Below are 21,934 nucleotides of genomic sequence, written 5' to 3' on the forward strand. Positions count from 1 at the left end.
AGTTTCGACTTCGTGTCAGCCATCTTCAGTCTAGTACATATTTACAACTTAGTTTTCATTTTGGCATATGAAAGTGGTTAATGTAACTATATTTCTAATGATATAAAGTGTTAAAAGTGTATAATCAAGATATTTGTGTTTGTTTTTTTTTCTGCTCCTAACGTAGGTCTATTGTGGCATGAAGGCTTATTGTGCTTTACGGTGTAATTGATCATAGAGAGGTGTACAAGTTGTCCGGATGAAAGGAATACAAAAATTAAGCCTACATCCGAGAGGAAATATTTATTATATACGCTCCCTTTTTTTTTACGCCATTCTCAATGGAAATGCAGTATGTATGCTTATCGGTAACTGTAAAACAGAATAATGTGTAGGCTAAGTATTAAACTTACCTGTTGTTAGTAGAGCTCACTTTGCATATTGTGGACTATTTGATTCTTAGAACATGCGCCGATAAAATTATAACGGCTTATTATAATCTCATTTTGTGTCCAAGAATTAGAGAATCCGAGAAGGGGTTAGCCTCCTGCTGAAATAGACTACTAAAATGACTGCAATTTTAACTAGTCATTTCCAGATTTAAAACAGTCATTTCTCATTAAATCCGATATTCAAATCAAATAGGCCAGAATATGTCCGGAACTATATGTTTTTGGGATACAAACTTGTTCCTACATTTCTGTGACAATATTTTTGAGATGCCAACTTGTTCCTACATTTCTATGGCAATGTTTCTGAGATACGAACTTGTTCCTGCACATCTATGGTAATGTTTTTGGGATACAGACTTGTTTCTACATTTCTATGGCAATGTTTTTGAGATACAAACTTGTTCCTGCATTTCCATGGCAATGATTTTGGGATACAAACTTGTTCCTACATTTTTCTATGACAATGTTTTTGAGATACAAACTTTTTCCTACATTTCTATGGTAAAACTTTTGAGATACGAGCTTATTTCTACATTTCTATGGCAATGTTTTTCGGGATACAAACTTATTTCTGCATTTTTATGGCAATGTTTTTGGGATACAAATTTGTTCCTACTTTTCTCTTGCAATGTTTTTGGGATAAAAGCTTGTTCCTACTATTCTATGGCAATGTTTTTGGGATACAAACTTGTTCCCATATTTCTATGGCAATATTTTTTGGTTACAAACTTGTTCCTGCATTTCTGTGGCAATGTTTTTGGGATAAAAACTTGTTCGTGCATTTCTATGGCGATGTTTTTGGAATATGAATTTGTTCCTACATTTCTATGGCAATGTTTTTGGGGTACAAACGTGTTCCTATATTTCTGTGGCAATGTTTTTTGGATACGCACTTGTTCCTACATTTTTATGGCAATGTTTTTGGGATACAGATTTGTTCCTGCATTTATATGGAAATGTTTATTGGATACGAATTTCTTCCTACATTTCTATGTTTTGTGGGGTAAAACCTTGTTCCTACATTTCTATGGCAATATTTTTGGGATAAAAACTTAAAAACTTGTTCCTACATTTCTATGACAATATTTTTGGGACACAGACTTGTTCCTACACTTGTATGATAGTGTTTTTGGGATATAAACTTGTTCCTACATTTCTATAGGAATGTTTTTGGGATAAAGATTTGTTCCAGCATTTCTATGGCAATGTTCTTGGGATGAGAACTTGTTCCTGCATTTCTATGGCAATGTTTTTTTGGATACGAACTTTTTCCTACATTTTCTAAGCAATGTTTTTGGGATACAAACTTGTTCCTGCATTTCTATGGCAAAGTGTTTTTGGGATATGAGCTTGTTCCTACGTTTCCATAGCAGTTCCAATGTTTCGGAACTACATACAGGTACTATCATCAGGGCAGCTATGTATGAGCAGATACGTTTTCTACTCTGTTGGACTCGTTATGTCTGGCTACTCCAGACAACTGAGCAATTATGATTTTTCTCTATTGTTTTGGCCTATGTGATAAAACCAATTGCTATATCAAATGAGACACCCGAATAGGTCTAATATAAATGTATGTATACATTTATTATTGACTTTATGTAAAAATATTGAAAGCAGTAGCCAGTATCAGCCTTGTGCGTCTCCCGTAACGCGGCCAGAGAACATAGAAACTACTGAAAATCGTCAGAAAATTAATCGGACAGACTTACAAAGACGAACTTTGGCAATTAAATGAGGCATTTATGTACTTATATTCGAATCTGACCTTGTAAACAACGGTTCATTGTGAAGTATGTCATTGAGGATTGGTCAGCCCTGTGCGTGCATTAAGCCCAATCTGATGCAAGTGGGAAGAAAGCAGACCTGTGCTTCGTTGAAACTGCCGTTGACAAATGCGAGACATTTCTGGAGTATGATAACGCTACATTAATGCAAATTAATTTCCAGACAAGCAGTTCGGATCCAGGCTCATTCTATGCGTAATTAAAATTCTTCGCTATAGCGGACATAGGTTCGATTTCCAGCAAGAAATTGAGATGTAGACTTAGCCTACTGTATATCTTTTCAATAGGAACTGGGTCATGTTCTCTTACATGACGGATTCCATCGCATCATGCTCAGCATGATCTCGCCACATAGTGCTCACTATGGGAAGGGAGAAACGGGCCAAACAGCTCTACAGCGTGTTTAGATAAAAGTGTGCAAAAACTACAACGGAAATAGGGGATGCTCTGCTGAACATTTTGAAATAGAGAACTTGGGGTATGCTTAAGGAGATATGGGCTTAAACATGTCTATTGATATCGCTTACTGTTTGAATATTATTTACATTTATAATTTATTTTTACATTTACCCAGGCATATTTACATTTTAAAATTATGTTTATGTAATTTACGACCCTGGGTTAACAACTTACCATTTTGTACCTCACAACAATTACTCAGAAAGTCCGCCGAGTTAGCTCTGTGGTAGCATGTCTGCCTCCAGACTGGCCGACCCGGGGTCGATTCCCGGCGGGATGAAAAAATTTTCAAATTTTTACCAGATCATGAAAATGCAATGTTAATAGAACACACCAAATTGGATTTCTGTATAATGTACCGTTCCTGAGATATTAATTTTTAATTAAATTCTTAATCTCTAAATTTATATTTCATCAGTATGCACCATACGATGAACGGTTTCAAATTTCTATCTATGAATTTGATATTTGCCTAAAAACAAACCGATTTGGAGCTTCTAAGAAACTGTTGTTACTTTTCTATTTAAAAAATTTTAAATACTGGTATGATTCTTCTTTTCACATTTTATATTATCTGCCAAAGATTTTTAAAAATTATATAGTCATTATTAGCATTATGAAAAAAAAAGCCCAAATCAGAATTTTTATTTCAGTATTCATATACAATTCCTGAAACTTTCAAGACAATTGCGTGAAAACTGTACCGCGTAGTGGATTTTGAATGCAACAAGATTCTTAAAAATGTTAGAGAAACATGAATTTTAAAATTCAAATGTGAAAAAACTGTCCATTGCCATCATCCTGTTGCCCTAGAACTTTCCAGGGGAAAGTACCATATTTAAATAGAAAGTTTATTCATAATAAAATACTGAAAAATTAAAAAAATCTTTTTTAACCAAAATTTCATCGGTGCATTGCCTGGACACGGATAAAGTGCAGAGAATGTAGTTAATAAGTGAAAGAATATTATATTGTTTCTGTTTATTGGTTACAGTCCGTCTCTGCACTGTCATTCACTGCATTACCTAAGGAGATTCCCACTCCACTTCTCTGTCTGCGATAGTGGTGTGCGGGTTGCATTTATATTACGTTGCAATTCTGTGTCGTTTGGCAAACATTGATTTAAATATCTCTTGCGTGTTTTAATGACGTCACAGGTGGCTACAATTCCGGTAACTAATTCCATGTCCAAGTTTACTAAGTTCTTATGGACATGTTATTTCAGGTATCCCCGTAGAAAATAATTCAGTGGGTTCATGTCGGGTTTAGAAAAGGGCCCCACGTCCAATCCAGCGACCAGGAAATGTATCATCCAGGTGATCGCGGACATCTGCACTGAAGTGTTGCAGTGCTCCGTCTGCTGCAGCCACATCTTTTCACGGACAGCAAAGGGCACGTCCCCAACAACTCAGGCAAAACTCTTTGCACGAACCGCAAGTGAAAACAAGGGATTTATTTACTGCTTCTCTGCAGCCTGACAAGGGCATCTATGTTTACACCATTATTTACATTAACTTCGTACGGTCTTCACATTTTAAACGCTCCTGCCTCTCCATAGTTGCAAGCAGCAATATAAATATTGGCAACGCTCCCTAATTGCAAGGTTGAGTGACACATGCCATGCTTTCAACTGTGGGTTCTGAAGGCCATAAATTTGAAGGCATCCCATCAGAGGGGACAAGGGCTTCATCAAAGCATGCCGAACTGCACGGCCAACGAATGCGCAAACTGTACATGAGTACATGTGACTGTTCAGATGGGAAGGTAAGAGATATGGTCTAGTAGCCTACAATACCGACCCAGATATTTACAGCGAAAGTGATTTGATTGCCTTAATCTGGCTTCGCAGACCACTAGTTCCATAAGCCTATCTCAAAATGTTCAGCAGAGCATCAGCTATTATTTCCTGTTTAATTTTTGCACGAATTTACTGAATCACCCGGTATATTTGATCGTATTTCATGATGATGTACTGGAATTTATTGTTGTTTTGAGGATACATCGAGGAGAAATTTTATATTTCTAAACTAATAAAAGTAAAAGTCTAAAAGTTTGCACAGTTATTGCAACACCTTGTAAATAGTGTGTATAGGCGTAACAGATTTCATCTAATTTAGTTCATTCCTCAGAAAGCTGAACGGAGTCCATTTTTTACCCCATACCACATTTTTCTGTGGATCTTGAAAACAATTGAAGAAATATGACAGGTTCCTTTTATAATTGAATATCTAGATTTTCTTTATTCGATGGCAAAAAAATTACAATAATATGCAAATATAAATACAAAATTGCCTAATATTCCGATGATTGGGTTTCGAGAGATATATAATGGATTATGTACAGAAATATATACATAAGATACCCAAAAATATATCTCCAACATTATCTAAAGGGGCTGTTAGACTTGTGTGATTTAAAAGAAACCAAAATAATTTAACAGGATTTAGTTAATAGTCATTTATGGTACTTGTGAGGTAAGTGCATCTTTATTGCACGAGTGGAAAGATTTAAGCACGAGGCGTCAGCCGAGTGCTTAAATTACACGAGTGCAATAAAGATCACGCTCACAAGTACCATACGTAATTTTATCCATGACCATAACGAAAAATTATGTTTTATAAAAGAAAATATGTTGAAAATAAGTCCTCATGTAATCACATACCATGGCATGGATTTTAGAATCAATAGGCTACGTGTACTAGGTAGGTCATGATGTAGGAGGCAATGATTAGTAAGTAAGGCGTTGATAAATAACAAATTATAATTAATTATATAATTTTAATATATATATTTTTCATTTTAAACGTGTATTTTCATCTTTTTGAAGTTTCAGGGATTATTTAGAAGTTTTCACGGAACTATGGTGTTTAAAATAATTTCACATTTTACTTCTGTAAACTTAAGAGGAATATTAAAACTTAATTAATCATCGTGTCTGTTTAGCTCAGTTGGCTAACGCGTGTTGTTTTAAAATCCTATAAACCCAACTTCGCAGGTTCAAGTCTCCTCGCATCCCAAAAGGTAAATTATTAAAAAATTTTAAAAAGATGCATATTAGATATGGATGTAATGCACAAATTACGACGTAGCAGATAGAGAAAAGAGAAGGAGATTGAGTGTATGTATATTTAAGAAATGGTAATAAAGAAGTAGAGGTAGTGACATCTAGTAACTAATATATTAACTTCTTGAGTAATAGTTGAATGGAAAAGTATACGTGTGTACCCGGGTACTAGGAAAATACTAATGAACTGTGAGATAAAGTACAAACTGTGAGGTAAAGTCTTTATCTCACTAGTGAAATAAAGTAATGTTGAATAAAAGCCTACTTTACAAACGCAAAAGTATTTAGTAAAGGCATGTTTTTCGTTATGGTCATGGATAAAGAATAAAATATAACATTTTGTACAAAGCCGTTCCACGGATGGCGAGTTGAATATATTTGTATCGACAGACAGACGTGCTGTCATTAGTAGGTAGTTTTATGCAGTTTTTATTGCGCACGCGCCTAAAATAAAATTAAATCACAATTCAAAGAAAATAACGTGCCGTAGAATATTGTATGTACTCCACTTAGCTTACAGCGTGTGCATTTGAGGTCAGCTTGCGGAGGATTAAAAATGTAAAAATTATTAACATTTTTGTACATTTAAATCATCTTTTGAAAAATTATTACTATTACTACAAATTTTAACATTTTTGGCTGAAATTCCATTTTTGTAACTTTCAAACACTCCGAAACAAAACTTATGAAACTTACTATCCAATGTTTTCATTTCCTTTATCCGAAATATATATATATATATATATATATGTTTATATTTTTATTTATATTGTCAACTCTAAAACCAGCGAAAAATTGGCAACTGCAGAAAAAAAAAATTTTAATTAAAAAAAAGCGAGACAAAAAATACAGATAGTAAGTTTTGTTACAAATATATTAAAAAAGCTTAAAAAATATTAATGCATTTCAAATTTTGTAGAAGAAATAGCATTTTTATCGAAGCAAAATAAAAAAAAACTAACAAAAACGGGCATGCCCAGAGCGTCCTTAAATTATAAACAATTGGAGAGTGTGATCCCAAAACGCAATTACTCAATTTTTATGTAAGGATTGGGCTAGTTCTTTATCCACCGGTCTACGGTCTGAGCGAGTTTTCAAGTGGAATACACAATAACATAAACTTTTAGACAAGAATTGGCCGTGTTTTGGAAGAAAAGAAGTTACCCTTTAATTGGCAAAGTATCCCATAGGATACAACAGATTAATAGGCTATATGCTATAATTTTAATAGAACAATAGAAAAAATTTGGTAAGAAAATTAAATTTAACCAAAATTTTACAATACTATAATAATTTACAACATATAAAATATGGACATTGCGATAGTTGTTTTCTTTACAGTCCGGCACGGTTTAATAAACTAGTGTGAGAAATGAAGTTTTGCCAGTTTAAGGGTTAAAGTATATTGAATATCTAAATGTGATAACACAATCTCAAGGGAAAAATAGAACTCTCTGCATCATAATGCACACGAAAATCGTCTGTAGCTACATTTAGATTGGCAACAGGCCACGATTGTTTGGCCAAACACCTGCATAGAATTGGAAAATATCAGTCCCCTAACTGCACATTGTGCAACTCAAACCAAGAAATGGATTCGGAACACCTCAAAATCTGTGCTTCAGTGGCTGACCATGATAATACAGGGCGTTTCAAAAGTACGGGGCATAATTTCAGGTATGTATTTCCCACATGTAGACAATCAAAATAGTTCATTACTACATGTGTCCGGAAATGCTTCATTTCCGAGTTATGGCCTTCACAACATTGAAATTCGCCGGAACGTTTTTCTTTCCGCAGGTCGTTGTCATTACAGAAGATGTTCAAAATGTCCACCTCCTCCTTGAATATAGACCTCACATCGATGTCTCATTGACCTGCGAACACGATCCCAAACTCCAGGAGTACTGCGTATGTCCTCAGAACATGCCACAATTCGATTCCGAAGGGATTCCAAATCAGGCACCGGAGACCAATAAACCAATGATTTTAAATGGCCCCACAAGTAGAAATCGAGAGGGTTCAGATCAGGTGAGCGTGGAGGCCAAAAAATTGGGCCACCTCTACCTATCCATCGATCAGGAAACCTTCGATCCAAGTACCGGCGAGCCGTACGACTGAAGTTTGCAGGAGCGCCATCATGCAAGAAGTGAATGTGTTGACGATTGATCAGTGGAGTGTCTTCTAAAACATGAGGTATGGTGTTTTTCAGGAAGTTTGTGTACGCCTGCCCCGTAAGTCTGTTTACAAGTACATGGGGTCCAACTAATCGATGACCAATGATACCGGCCCAAATGTTGAGGGAGAACGCACTTGGTGATGAGATGGAACAGTTGCACGTGGGTTTTCATACGCCCATACATACTGATTGTGGAAATTTGATATGTCATCTCGTGTGAACTGTGCTTCATCTGTAAATAATACTAAGGCAGGAAAGTTCGGATTTACACCACACTGCTGCAAGAACCACTGACAGAACCTAACTCGTGCAGGGTAATCTGCTAGTGACAGGGCCTGTACACGTTGCAAATGATAAGGATACAATTGATACTCTTTCAACAGTCTCCAGACAGTCGTATGAGGAACATTGACTTGCAACGCTACCCTTCGTGTGCTGATAGAAGGAGTCATGTTCACAGCCTCCAGAATCTCCTCCTGTATTACTGGAGTTGTAGATCTTGGTCGTCCCCTTCCCAAACCAGGAGAGTTAAATTTTCCATACTCGCACAGACGGTAATGGAGACGTACAAATGTCTTCTGATCTGGACATTGTCGCTGTGGGTACCTCTCCTGGTACAAACGACGAGCCAGCGCAGCATTGCAGTCCGCCTTACCGTACGTGAAGTGTATCTCTACCAGCTCTTGATTTGAGTACATGTCGCACAGTCTAACGCCTACACAACACTGAATGTAACCTTCGCCTCGGAATGAACTGTCAGAGTGCCCTCTTAATGTCTCATTTGACGGCAACGACCTGCGGAAAGAAAAACGTTCCGGTGAATTTCAATGTTGTGAAGGCCATAACTCGGAAATAAAGCATCTCCGGACACATGTTGTAATGAACTATTTTGATTGTCTACATGTGGGAAATACATACCTAAAATTGTGCCCCGTATTTTTTAAACATCCTGTATATTTGAAAAATATTGGAGTGCAAGAGATCAAATGACTTTATTGTCAAACGCCTGGCATTAGAAAACAACAACATGTTGGATGTCTAAACAAAAAAATAATATGTATTATGTAGGCTATAAATATGAAAATGGCCAAATGGGCTGGCTAATTTTGGAATCGCACTATTGAATTATGCTAAGAACTAAAAATGTGACTTTTTTTTACAACAAAATGAAAAATTTTCACCTAGGTGTAACCTTAAGTGTCATACTATGTAGGCCTATGTGTAAAGTTTGCAAAGTCCGTTTGTGCGCGTACAGTAGTATGGTGGGCAGTCACACATAGAAAGCGGTTCAGAAATAGTTGCATCGGCCCTGCTATCTGTAGACAGGGGTTTAAAATTCAAGGCCTCAAATTACATTTTAATGGGGACGAAGTTAACAAGACTTAGGCCTAGTAGTATAGGAGTAGGTCATTTGTTCAGTGTTCTACCCACGGGCAGATCTTTCACTGCAAACCCAGAATTCTCCAATCTTTCCTATTTTTCTGCCTTCCCCTTTGTCTCCTCATATGATTCATATATCTTAATGTCGTCTATCATCTGATATCTTCTCTTGCCACGATTTCTTCTCCCGTTTACCATTTATTCCAATGCATCCTTCAGTAGGCAATTTTTTCTCAGCCAGTGACCTAACCAATTTCTTTTCCTCTTCCTGGTCATTTCAAGCATCATTAGCTTATTTCTTCACCCACAGTAGTGGTAGTAATATTTTATTTAACGACACTTTTCAACTATAGTGTGGGGAGAAATGACCGACAAATTTTATTCTGAGCCCTCTACCGGAGTCAGAATTATTTACTTACTTACTTACTTACTTACAAATGGCTTTTAAGGAACCCGAAGGTTCATTGCCGCCCTCACATAAGCCCGCCATCGGTCCCTATCCTGTGCAAGATTAATCCAGTCTCTATCATCATATCCCACCTCCCTCAAATCCATTTTAATATTATCCTCCCATCTACGTCTCGGCCTCCCCAAAGGTATTTTTCCCTCCCGCCTCCCAACTAACACTCTATATGCATTTCTGGATTCGCCCATACGTGCTACATGCCCTGCCCATCGCAAACGTCTGGATTTAATATTCCTAATTATGTCAGGTGAAGAATACAATGCTGCAGTTCTGCGTTGTGTAACTTTCTCCATTCTCCTGTAACTTCATCCCTCTTAGCCCCAAATATGTCAGAATTCTTTACGTGTCGTAAATCTACGATTCGGACCTGTTAGCTTTACTTCCCTCCCAGCGGAAGCCATTCTAAGAATTTCATCGCACTTTAAAACCTACACTTCTTTTGCCCTTACTGAGACAGTGAACTGAATTCCTGGTCCGCACCCAACAGTAGGAGTGCAGCTGTGCATTACTAATAACTAATTATTTATTAAATGACCTCGTGTCTTATTGTTAAGGTGCGTCGCTCGACTCCCGCTCACGTGCTGCATCATTCGCGATATGCGTCCTCCGTTTTCACACAAACCTTGTAACCTATTTCCATTATCGCCTGCTTTGATTTAATGCTTTCGCCGCTCCGTTGAGCACGGCAAGGTAAGCGATATGCACGCCACTAATAATAATAGGGAAAGAACAATAATCTAGTTCTGGATGACATTTGCAAATTTGTTTTAAAATTAACTTCGTAGGCAACAGAATTCATTTAAGGGGACTGGGTAGTGATTAGGAGTTAAAAATCTTATTTTTTATTTTGTGTTTCAAACAAGAGTAATAAACTTGTTCCTTAAAGAAATATAGTGAGGATATCTTTGCAGATAAGCCCTTCAAATCACGTCTTTAAATTTGGCGGCGCATGTGATTCATAGGCTTCTAATGCAGTTTTCCGTAAGTTGATTCTTTTCAAACCTACGAGTAAGTGCATTTTTCTCTGAAACTATTGAATCTATTTACATTAAATTTTTTCACTGTTTTCTATACTCTATGTTACACAAGTTATTTTTGTGTGTGTCAGTTTGGTTAGTTTGATTCCGTGTATAGTTGGTATAGTTAATGTATTTAGTTAGTATGATTTTTGTGTTCAGTTGTTTGATTTTGTGTGTTTTAGTTTGGTTAGTTTGATTCCGTGTATAGTTGGTACAGTTCATGTATTTAGTTAGTATAATTTTTGTGTTCAGTTGTATGGTTTTGTATGTTTTAGTTTGGATAGTTTGATTCCGTGTATAGTTGGTATAGTTCATGTATTTAGTTAGTATGATTTTTGTTTTCAGTTGTATGGTTTTGTGTGTTTTAGTTTGGATAGTTTGATTCCGTGTATAGTTGGTATAGTTCATGTATTTAGTTAGTATGATTTTTGTTTTCAGTTGTATGGTTTTGTGTGTTTTAGTTTGGATAGTTTGATTCCGTGTATAGTTGGTATAGTTCATGTATTTATTTAGTATGATTTTTGTTTTCAGTTGTATGGTTTTGTGTGTTTTAGTTTGGATAGTTTGATTCCGTGTATAGTTGGTAATAAATAATTGGTTCATGTATTTAGTTAGTATAATTTTTGTGTTCAGTTGTATGGTTTTTTGTGTTTTAGTTTGGATAGTTTGATTCCGTGTATAGTTGGTATAGTTCATGTATTTAGTTAGTATGATTTCTGTGTTCAATTGTATGGTTTTGTGTGTTTTAGTTTGGATAGTTTGATTCCGTATATAGTTGGTATAGTTCATGTATTTAGTTAGTATGATTTTTGTTTTCAGTTGTATGGTTTTGTGTGTTTTAGTTTGGATAGTTTGATTCCGTGTATAGTTGGTATAGTTCATGTATTTAGTTAGTATAATTTTTGTGTTCAGTTGTATGGTTTTTTGTGTTTTAGTCTGGATAGTTTGATTCCGTGTATAGTTGGTATAGTTCATGTATTTAGTTAGTATGATTTTTGTTTTCAGTTGTATGGTTTTGTGTGTTTTAGTTTGGATAGTTTGATTCCGTGTATAGTTGGTATAGTTCATGTATTTAGTTAGTATAATTTTTGTGTTCAGTTGTATGGTTTTTTGTGTTTTAGTCTGGATAGTTTGATTCCGTGTATAGTTGGTATAGTTCATGTATTTAGTTAGTATGATTTTTGTTTTCAGTTGTATGGTTTTGTGTGTTTTAGTTTGGATAGTTTGATTCCGTGTATAGTTGGTATAGTTCATGTATTTAGTTAGTATAATTTTTGTGTTCAGTTGTATGGTTTTTTGTGTTTTAGTCTGGATAGTTTGATTCCGTGTATAGTTGGTATAGTTCATGTATTTAGTTAGTATAATTTTTGTGTTCAGTTGTATGGTTTTGTGTGTTTTAGTTTGGATAGTTTGATTCCGTATATAGTTGGTATAGTTCATGCATTTAGTTAGTATAAATTTTGTGTTGAATTGTATCGTTTTTGTGCGTTTAGTTTAGATAGTTTGTGTGTTTAGGCCGTACAATTTATGTGTGCAATTGGTAGAAGTTTTTGTGTATTTAGTTTGTGTGTGAGTTATGACTATGTATGGTTCAGTTTGTGTATTTTTTTCTTTTTATCGTGTGTTTAGTGTGGACAGTTGTGTTCAGATTATAATTTATGTGTTTAGTTTGCATAGTTTTTTTGTGGCTGTTTAGTTTGCATAATTTATGTGTTTAGTCTGTATAGTTTTTCGTGTTTAGTTGGTATAATTTATTCATGTGTTTAGTTTGTAAGTATAGTGTAAGCTCTCTTGGACTGGCTCCCCAAGTGTAGCAGACCTTCAGCTCACCCTACACTCTCCTGTAGGAGGCCGTTGCCCTTATGGGATTTCAGGCTTTTCGTATTTCGTATTTCGTATGTTGCCCAAAGTAGACCTACGGCTTTATAAATACTATACACTTAACATGAGGAAAAAATATATATTCATTAAAAACGGCAAAAAATTGTTAATCAAAGTTTAACATTTTTTCTGTTTCACTAAGGATGAAATATTTAAATAAATTTTGCTTTAGAATTTACCATACACATTTCTTGGTAACTTAAAAAAATACACTGTATATGAGTGGAGATTGTAGCAAGTAATGTGCACCTGAAGGATGAGGTACTTCTATCAAAGTGAGAGAACAGGTTATCAGTTAGGTCCTTTCTTTTGCACTTGGGTACGAAACTAATTAGTTGTCTTTTATACCACAGAATTCACAATGATTGGTTGTATAACCATGGAAATTTTTATTCCATTCTGAACACTAAAAGCCTAGAAATATTGAACTAAATTTTGTACTAAAATTCTTTAATCGCACAGATATCACTACCCACTCTCCTTAACTACAACTACAGAATGCATTTAACTACAAATTTAATTATAGAAGAAAAATAATAAAGAAAAATTTAAATAATATTTTAATTATTTTCTACTTCTCTCTTCACCCCTCTCTTCGGCATTGTATAATTTTAATCTGTAGTTGATGGCATGCAAATATAAATCGAGGACATTTCGTGTTATGTTGAAAGTACGTAATAATGAATTTCTTTCTGATAAATTCAGTAGTACTTCCTGATCTTCAATGGCCTGAATTTCTTCCCTTATTACGGCTACGGGAGGTTCATTTGGGTGTTGTTCGGCCCTTCTTTTCATTCCTGCCACAACGTTTTTAGCACCAACTTCAGCTCTATTCCCAGCATGTAGGCCTATGTGCTTACCTCTCTTAAATATATGAATACAGACATGTGTAGTTCTATTTGCAACACAATGGGATATATCACGATTTTCGCCCGCGAATGCGATCGGTCTCCATTTCTACTGAGTGAGTGGAACTGATATATGGGGCACTCATAGCACAAGGGAATGAAGTCACAAAAATAAACTTTTCAGAAAATTAGACTTATAGGCCCGTATTCATAGACATTATTAGGTCGGACTTCCGGTGGATGATCAGTGAACTAACGTTTTTCGTATTCATAAACCAGTGTTAGTGATATGATATGAATCCTGTACAAGTAACCAGTTGATAGCCGGGACTAGTTTAGCACGCTCGTAGAGCGGGCTAGCGAAATGTCTATGAATAGCACCCATAGGGCCGATTGTATAAACCATTTAATCTTAGATCAGAAGTTAAATTGATCCTCGTTCTAGCTGAACTTGGAATTTTGTGTTGTATGAAGTCTAATCTCAAATTAATTTGTCTTAAACTAAATTCAACTTTGACTGAAGAAATTTCTCCGATTAAGTTAGATGATCCAAGTTCATTATTTCTTTTCTGTGTGAAATATACGAGTGACAGATTGTGCAAAAATAATAACCATTATTATTAATATTAATACATGTTTTATATATATATATATACATATATATATACATATATATATATACATATATATATGTTTTCAATTTCTTGCCTTAATACACAAACATTCTTATATTTTATAAGGCTTTATCGTGTTCAGCAGTATCATAACCTATAATTATATTATGTTTATAACAACCATTAATTATTAATGGATATGATAGGTACATTCATAAATTTTCAATTAACTGTATTACTAAATGAAAATTGTCGTCTTATAAAGCTTTATTATGTTTAGCAGTATCAAGCACCATAACATGATAACAATTTGGAAAACGGTCAATCTTCTTATTGTCCGCCATTATTTACGTTGCACAAAACAAACCAGTGTCTCCAACAGAGTGCACGGAAAGTCGCCAAAAAGTAGTTGGAAAGTCGCTAGATTTCTCATTATCAACAAAGAAAGATTAAATTTTGCCACTATGGGGTGTTAAAATGGTTGCTAAATCTCTATTTAAGCAATATAAAAGTTAAAAGAAATTGTCGTTGAAAAAGAGTTAAAGTCGTTACATTGGCAACACTGAACAAACTTGTATAACATGGCCCGCGTATCACATACTTCACCTCTTTATGCGATGTTGACAAATCCTTTTCACGTGAACTTAGATTGTATTTGAACCAAGGTAATTTGATCGCGGGAAAGTTTTATACAATAGAAGAAGTGTCTGAACTCGGTTTACTTTCCGATCTTCGATCAAAGTTGATCTTTAGTCAGGGAGTTTTATACAATTGGGCCATAGTCTTTTATGTATAGTTTATTACCCATTAAAGATGAGTGTGATTTTAAACATCTGAACTCTAGGAGAAGCTTCAAGTATTAGCCTATATTTTTTATGCTCTGGAAGTAGCCTTAACTAAGGTATGCACAGACGAAATATCTCCCAGCTGACCAAAAATGGACTTGATTTCCTTCTGCTCTGAATGCCCCATATGTACTTATTATAAACTATTTTATCCTTGCCTTTAGACAAAGGAAGTAAATATGCCATTACAATGTCTTTGAAATTGTGCTATATAAATTTTATTCTTCATTAAGAGTTCTGGCACACAGATTAAATTGGATTTCATTATCATTCAAACTATAAGAAAGTACATTAATAATGATGGAATTGTTTGCTATTAACTGCGATTCAACTTGCCCTGTATTTGAGCCGTTCAGAGCAAAAGTGGTGTAAGTCAGAATTGGGTAATGAGGTTTAAGGGGAGTTGGTCATTATCGCATGCAAAAAATGGTAAAAATAGCCTATCTTCTAGCAGTCATAAATATAATAGTCTGCTATTTATCAGTGGTCTTTCATTTTTGTTAGCTATGTGTGTATACATATTAAGCTTTAAAATGAAAAAGAATGGTGACTCTAGAGTAAATCTGTATCCTTAAATTAATTTTTTTAATTAAGCACAATTTGTTTTTATAAATTCACTACATGTCTGTGACTAGGTACACTCTATTCACTTATTATAACACATATTGAATTGAAACTTTGACCACTTACTGCTAATAGATACTAAAACATACCCTACTAAAATTATTCATATATCTGTAATATTATGGGCATAGGGCTTATAGTAATCATCACCGTCAATAAATTTAAAAAAAATAAAGATTAGTATAAGCCCTATGCCCATAATATTATAGACATTTTAATAATTTTAGTAGGGTATGTTTTAGTATCTGTTAGCAGTAAGTGGCCAAAATTTTAATTCAATGTGTGCTATGATAAGTGAATAGAGTGTACCTAATCACAGGTATGTAGTAAATTTATATAAAACATATGTTTAAATTCAAAAATTAATTTAAGGGTAAGATTTACACTAGATTAACCATTCTTTTTTCATTTTAAAGTTCAATGTGTATACATATATCACTAAAAAAATGAAATAGCTGTGATAAATAGTATTACATTTATGACTGCTTGAAGATAGGCTATTTTTACCATTACTTTGCATGCGATAACGTCCAATTCCCCTTAAAGTAAAAATTCCGCAAAATACAGCGCAAAGTAGCAATTAATATGTCCTTCATGCTATCCACTGACTACTAATAGTTTAAATAAATTGAATATTAATTGCTACTTTGGGCTGTATTTTACAGAATGTTTACTTTAACCTTCATTACCCATTCTTGACTTACACCACTTCTGCTCTGAACGGCTCATTTAGTTGTATGGGCAAAATTTTAAATGAACCTTGAAAAAAATGGACGAAAAATGTGCACCAAAGAAAATGGACAAAATATTTGTGGAGCTATGATATTAATGGACAATATTGAAAACGGACGAATCCTTTACGCACAAAAAATTGGATGAAATGTTTGTGTGCCAAATAAAGATGGACTGTATGACTGTGGACAATATAAAGTGGTCAAACTGACCTGGAATGGAAGCGATTAGTCGATGTTTCGACTTGCTTGATAGCTTCGCATTCATCAGTGTTTACTTTCCGCGCATGTTATGCAGTAGTTATCTCTGCTGCATTTCCTGTCCCCATGTTTATCGCATGCTGGAGCCTAATTGAGATTATACTGCAGGATATATTGCATCCAGAGCTTTATGATGGGAAGGATTTAATTGTGGAAATTAACAAGGACGGCTTTGTGTAAACAAGACATCTCGCTTACAAGTAACTGCAGACAAATACCCGTAATTGAAAATGAAAGAGACTAAAGCAGAAAGTGGACTAGCATTCTTATAATAACCTGCATGGTTGTCATTTAATGGTACATGCATCCTCATTATGCTTACTACAAAGTAATTAAAATAACCACTGTATTTAGTGGAGGTTTGTCGTATTGTCCACGACCGCGTTCTTTAGAGAAAAATTACGTTTCCACTGTATGTATACCTATTCTAATCCATATTCCAGGGACTAGAACACAGTAACTAAGATTGGTGCCTCTACACACATCTGGATATCTACCAGAAACTTGCTGATGCCGATAATAATCCAGAATTTTTAAACCTCGTCTGCTAACCGACATGAATTGCAGCTATTAAATCAATCTGTAATTGCGAAGTTATTTCTTACTTAGCGGTCAAGTTTATATTAATCTCTTTGGGCCGTATTCATAGACATTTTTAGCGCGAGCTTCCGGTGGATGATCAGCGTTTTTCGTATTCATAAACCAGTGTTAGCGATAGGATATGATTTGAATTCTGTACTAGTAACCAGTGGATAGCCGGGGCTAGCTTAGTACGCTCGTAGTGCGTGCTGCGAAATGTCTATAAATAGCACCCTTTAAGCTCAATTTTTGTGTTACTAAGGGCCGTATTCATAAACGAGACTTTGGATGAAGACTTTCCAAAATCGACTTTCGTAGTAAAGTTTAACTTTGTTAAAAGTCCTATTCATAGACAACACTTCTGAGACTTTGACTTTGACTTTGGTAAGTCGAGATGTGACGATCTTGTTCTAATGTTGGCAATGAAAATCACTGCCTTCTAAACGGATTAAATTAATAGATAGTTGAAATAGAGTAGGCACAATCAAAGCCATCTTTTGAGTCACAAATCAATGAAACAATTGAACATCGGTACATGTTAAGCATTTGCCAATCGTTCTTGCGGCTTTACATAAGAATAATATTATATTCGAGGGTTTATTGTGAAACTAACGTAAGTACAAAAATTGACATTTTTAGGTCTTTGTACCAATCGATAATAATTTTTTCTTCTACTTGGCCACAAAAATCGTAAATCAGTTCGAACAGTCTTCTATAATATAACACAATTCACAACTACAAAACATGATGGTATAGTTTATCTGAAATAGTATTGCCTGTTAAGAATTTTGTTGTGAATAAAACATCTATTGTAGTTACGTTAGTTTCATATTAAGCCCTGAAATTATTTCATTGTAAAATAATTTTGTTGTGAAGATATGGAAGATAAGATTCCACCAATGACAGACTATGAAAGAGACATATTATCCTGCTGATAGTTGGCGGAGTTATTCCTTGCATGTCTGCAGAAACTACTTTAAAATTATTTGAAATCAATACGCAGAACTGGCCGCGAAACCAGGTGGCCCGGGTTCGATTCCCGGTCGGGGCAAGTTACCTGGTTGAGGTTTCTTCCTGGGTTTTCTCTCAACTCAATATGAGCAAATACTGGGTAACTTTCGGTGCTGGACCCCGGACTCATTTCACCGGCATTATCACCTTCATCCCATTCAGACGCTAAATAACCTAAGATGTTGATGAAGCGTCGTAAAATAACCCACTAAAAAAATATGCAGAAAACATTATTATGACGACCGCAAGGATTATAAATTTACTGCATTTCCAACTGTAGTCTATAACCTATCCTTTATAAAATTAAATATTAAGAATCAATATTAAGCTATTAATCCTTACCTACAGCGTAAAATCGCGATTAAATAAGTTGTATTATTTATTAGTGGAACAGATTATTCTTTGATTATCCACCAATGAAAGTTGGAACATAAGAATATTTAATACTGTCTCTTTATCAAATCTGTACCTTGATTTGAATTTATAATTTATAATAATACGCTAAGGAACATATGCAGCTTTAATAATCTCCTAGATGTCCTCAATATTCTCGGAAAATTCAACAATTTCCCAAATATCAGTCATTTTCCTTTTGTCAACGAACGAAAGTCAAAGTCAAAGTCTAGATTTTCGGCGACTTCGAAGTAAAGTCACGACTGAAGTTTACTTTCCTCAAAGTGTCGACTGTGGATAGGAAAATGGTGACTTAGTACTTTCCAAAATCAACTTTAGTCCAAAGTCTCGTCTTTGAATACGACCCTAAATTTTCCGTTGAATAAGCAGTTTTGTAGATAGTATAATTATTATTTTAACGTGCATGCGAAATTTTAGGACACACAATTGCATATTGCTATATTTGACACACTTGTGTAAAAAGTCAATCTTCATGAAAATGGCATTTCGTTTTATTTATTAATTAGACCTAAACGTGATTAGGGATATTTACCGGCGATAAGTACAGAAATTTACGTTAGACTTCCACATATAAGGCATTTCTTTCTTACTCCAATAAAACTTGTAATTCTGTAAACATGGTTACTCGTATTAAATACCATTCAGTCATTGTTTTCTGCCGGAAGGACTGGTCCTTCAGTGCAAACCCACCGTTCTCCAATCTTCCCACTTTTCCACCTTCCCCTTTGTCTCTGCATACGATCCAAAGGTCTCTTATATCTTAATGTTATCTATCATCTGATTTCTTCTTCTCAACCGAAATTCCCTCTCGTTCACCATTCCTTCCAGTGCACCCTTCAGTAGGCAGTTTTTTCTCAACCAGTGATCCAGCCAATTCCTTTCTATCTTCCTTATCAGTTTCGGTATTATTCTTTCTTCACCCACACTTTCCAGCAAAGCTTCATTTCTTATTCTCTCTGTCCATTTCACACGCTTCGTTCTTCTCCGTGCCCACATTTCAAATGCTTATTTCTAATCCTTTCTCTTCATTTCTTAGTAATATCCATGTTCCTGCTCCAAATAGTGCCACACTCCACACAAATCACTTCACTAGTTTCTTCCTTGGTTATTTTTCTATATGCATATGATGCTTCTTTTTCTATTAAAAGCTTCATTTGCTATTACTATCCTTCTTTCGACTTCCACTTATGGTACGCCTCAAGGATTTGAAGCTGTCCACTTTTTCCACTGCCTTTACCTTCTTTACTTTTGTTCCTATAACCATGGTCTTCGTCTTGTTGTGTTTATCTTCATCCCATACTGCTCACAGCTGTCATTTAGCTCCAGTAGCATATCCCTTAGTATCATCTCCTCTTCTGCTAACAACGGTATATCATCAGCAAATCTAATGAACTTTATTCTTCTTCCCTGTACTATCACTCCTCCCATGTTCTGAAAACAGTTCTTTACTAAATCCTCCAATTAGATGTTGAACAGGGTAGGCGATAAGGATCATCGCATCACCGTGCAGATTGCTAATGGTAACACATTCCTCATTACTGGAGTAAAAGCGGCAAATATTTGAAAGCAGGCCGGTGCGCTTTCGAAATTGAAATAATCTTATAGTATATCAAAACGCATTACTCTTCAAAATAGATCTATATGCATGGCGCTAGTGTCTACCTATTTGTTGCTTTTTTAATAGCCTAACTAATAACACTGATTGGAAATAAATCATACAATATGATACCAGTGTTCCAAAAATTTAGTTATTTAGGCATAGCCTAGAGAGTGTGACAGTAAACTTTATTTTTTTAATAACACCCTATATTAAAATTAACATATTGTATTTCGAATCTCCATTAAATTTTACGCATTAATATGTAGAAGTATTATCCGTTCACTCGTTTCATGTCATTTAACTATTTATTATTTCTGTTTCGTGGACTTCAAACTTGAGACAAATAAGTATGTAAAATCACGTTGAGTAGGCCATAAAACTAAACAAATCACTATTAATAAATCAAACTTTACAACAGATGTTCAAAATGAGAACCATTCACAGCCAAAGAATGTCCCACTACTAGACGAAAACAGTCTATTGTCTTTCTCACAGTTGCATGACTGATCTATTCCTTCTCATATCCACAATATCATTCTTGCATAAAAGTAAAATAAAAAAGATTATTGATTCTGGTTCACGTTAAAATTTTGTTTAAGAAACTTAAATTTGTTTAACGACACACAGAAAATTAAAATACAAGATAGCATACAAAACAAATAACACAACAAAGAAATATCTAAATAATCACATCAAACATTCAAATAAATATAATTCAACTGGGTTTACAAACTAAAATGCAATAGTTGCCCACATTTTTACATAGGAAAGACAGGAAGAACCTTTCAAAGAAGATATAAAGAACACATTAAAGCTATAACCACACCATACATCACATCAAATTACGCAGAACATATTATCAACAATAATCATGTCTACAATAATATAGAAACAGATATGGAAATTCTACACATCACACCAAAAAGTCCACAGTTAAACATCTTAGAACAATACGAAATATATAAACATACAATAACATACCCACAACATATACTTAATACACAATTACAGTTCAATACCACACATTATTCGATATCATGATACATAGCACACAAACAACCACCCCCCCCCACCATAGGAGCAACACACCCCCATCCCTACAACTGACGAATGCAAATGGCAGTATGCAAGATCAACAGGAACATCAGTAGTTCGTAGGACACTGAAGATGACGCAAAACCGGCGTCGAAACGAGCCGTGTAAGGTACATAACTTTTTTTTTTTTAATTTTAACACTTTTAACGTGTCGTTAAACAATTTTAAGTTTTTTTTTTAGATTAAAATCATTTGTATTCTATAATTTTGAAATATATAGTCCTACTTTTCACGTGCGATATTATTCTTCTCTAGTGTTAATATTATATTATATAATTCCATTTCCGCTGTAATTTAAATTTTATTTCCTATTTTATTTTACTTATTTATTTTTATTATTATTATTACTTTTTCTATATTTCTCTTATATTAATATTGTATTATATAATTTTTGTAACTGTTAATTTTAATTCTATTTCCTATTTTATTTTATTTTATTTTCTCTTATAGGCTTATTAATATTATATCTGAACTACGACCGAACACGAGCGCTGCTCATTCGGTCTCATATTTTGTTAATACTACTGTATCTCCTGTTTCATATTGTTTGTATTATTTTATTTCTATTTCTCTTGTTTGTTTGTAATTATATTCTTTATTCTGTATATATTTAAATTTAAATAAATTAAAATTAAATTAAATTAAA

At 34.5% G+C, this 21,934-nt stretch overlaps 1 protein-coding gene across 2 annotated transcripts in view; it reads left to right on the forward strand.

The window, feature by feature from the left end:
• The window catches only part of vg (transcription factor vestigial), a 681,469-nt gene that overhangs the window by 227,973 nt on the left and 431,562 nt on the right, over window positions 1-21,934 (forward strand). The window lies entirely within an intron of this gene.

This window comes from Periplaneta americana, chromosome 7, assembly GCF_040183065.1.
Source record: "Periplaneta americana isolate PAMFEO1 chromosome 7, P.americana_PAMFEO1_priV1, whole genome shotgun sequence".
Classification (NCBI taxonomy): Eukaryota; Metazoa; Arthropoda; class Insecta; order Blattodea; family Blattidae; genus Periplaneta; species Periplaneta americana.